The sequence below is a fragment of the Perca fluviatilis genome, chromosome 22 (assembly GCF_010015445.1).
Source record: "Perca fluviatilis chromosome 22, GENO_Pfluv_1.0, whole genome shotgun sequence".
Taxonomy (NCBI): domain Eukaryota; kingdom Metazoa; phylum Chordata; class Actinopteri; order Perciformes; family Percidae; genus Perca; species Perca fluviatilis.
The window spans coordinates 31,344,518-31,346,561 of NC_053133.1; the positions used below are offsets into that span (position 1 = coordinate 31,344,518).

Consider the following 2,044-nt stretch of genomic DNA (forward strand, 5'->3'; position numbering starts at 1 on the left):
GAGCTTGTAGACCAATAAAAGTTCTCTGGAGTGGATCATTGGTTCACGAAGGCGTCTGGTCGGTTTGCCCACAACAACTTTTTCAATGTGTTTTATAACTTTGTTTCTTAAAAAAACGTCACACTTTTTCGTGGCTTTTGTAGTCGGAGGTCAGTGCAGGGGCAAGGGAGGGAGGGGGGGGAGGGGGGAGGGGGGGGGGGAGGGGGAGGAGGGAGGGAGAGGGAGGGAGAAGAGGGGAGGAGGAGGGGAAGGGGAGGAGGGAGGGAGGAGAGAGGAGGGAGGAGAGGGGGAGGGAGGAGGGAGGGAGAGGAGGAGAGAGGGGGGGAGGGGGGGAGGGGGGGGGGGGGGGGAGGGGGGAGGGGGGGGAGGGAGGAGAGGGAGGAGAGGGAGAGGGGGAGGGAGGAGGGGGGGGGAGAGGAGGAGAGGGAGGGAGGGGGAGAGAGGGAGGGGGAGGGAGAGAGGAAGGGAGGAGAGGGAGGGAGGGGGGAGGAGGGGGAGGAGAGGAGAGGGAGGAGGAGGAGGAGAGGGAGGGGAGGGAGGGAGGGAGGAGAGAGGGAGGGAGGAGAGGGAGGGAGGGGAGGGAGAGGGAGGAGAGGGAGGAGGAGGAGGGAGGGAGGAGGGAGGGAGGAGGAGGAGAGGGAGGAGGGAGGAGAGGGAGGAGGAGAGAGGGAGGGAGAGAGGAGGAGAGAGGGAGGAGAGGAGGGAGAGAGAGGGAGGGAGGGAGGGAGAGGGAGGAGAGAGGAGAGGGAGGAGAGGGAGGGAGGGAGGAGGAGAGGGAGGAGAGGGAGGGAGGAGGAGAGGAGAGAGAGGAGGGAGAGAGGAGGAGGGAGGGAGGAGGGAGGAGGAGGGAGAGGAGGAGGGAGGAGGAGGAGGGAGGAGGAGAGGAGGGAGGAGGGAGGAGGAGGAGGAGGGAGAGGGAGGGAGGGAGGGGAGAGGAGGGAAGGAAGGAAAATGCACTGAACACATGGAGGAGATAGACAGACAGACAGACAGACAGACAGACAGACACAGAGACAGGACAGGACAGACAGGTAGAGAGAGACAGGACAGAAAGAGAAGGAGAGACAGCAAAGAAAGATAGAAAGAAACAGACTCTTTATTGCTTCATGAATATACACAAAACAATGGTCTTGGTGTGTTGTGTGTGTGGTTGTTGTGTGTGTCTTGTGTGATGTGTGTGTGGTCTGTGTGTGTATGATGTGTGTGATGTGTGTGTGTGTGTGTGTGTGTTGTGTATATAGTGTCTGTTGTTAGTGTGTGTCTGTGTTATTGTATCGTGGTGTGTGTATCTGTGTGTGTGTGTGTTGGTGTACCAGTGTGTGTGTATCTGTGTGTGTGTCTCCGTGACGAAATTTTGTGTGTGATTGTGTATCTGTGTGTCCTGTGTGTGTATCTGTGTGGTGTGTGTATATAGAAAAATGTGTCTGTGTATTCTGTGTGTGTGTGTGTGTGTGTGTGTGTCTCTGTGGTGTGTGTGTGTATATGTGTGTGTGTCTGTGTGTTATTTAAGCGCTCTGTGTGAACCCCAGTGTGTCTCTGTATCTGTGTGTGTGTGTGTGTCTGTGTGTAGTGTGTGTGTGTGTAGGAACCTGTGTGTGTGTGTGTCCCCATGAAATGTGTGTGTGTGTGTGTGTGTGTGTGTCTCAGTGTGTGTGTGTGTGTGTGTAAATAGTGTGTGTGTGTGTCTGTGTGTGTGTGTGTGTGTGTGTGTGTGTGTGTGTGTGATTTTGTGTGTGTGTGTTTTTTTTTAACCACAAAACCCAGAAACCAGGAAACCAGGAAACCCCAAAACCCAAAACCCAAAGTGTGTGTGAGAAATGAATCTCCTCCTCCAAAGAGAGAGAGAGACGCAGCGTGAGAGGAAGAGAGGAAGAGAGGCTGCAGATTTAAAGAGGAGAAACACTGAGCTGCAGCAGCCGGAGGAAGAAGAGGAGGTAGAGGAGTTAGAAGATGAAGAAGAGGTAGAAGATGAAGAAGAGGAGGTAGAGGAGTTAGAAGATGAAGAAGAGGTAGAAGAGGAAGATGAAGAGAGAAGAGGAGAAAC

The 2,044-nt window shown here is 54.5% G+C and overlaps 1 protein-coding gene across 1 annotated transcript in view; it reads left to right on the forward strand.

Annotated features, from left to right (window-relative positions):
• The first annotated feature begins 2,002 nt into the window (after window positions 1-2,002).
• LOC120552146 (transmembrane protein 200A-like) overlaps window positions 2,003-2,044 on the forward strand; it is a 13,464-nt gene continuing 13,422 nt past the window's right edge. The window contains exon 1 of the mRNA XM_039789918.1: window positions 2,003-2,044. This exon is cut by the window's right edge and continues 14 nt beyond it. The gene's annotated coding sequence lies outside the window, so the exon portion shown is untranslated.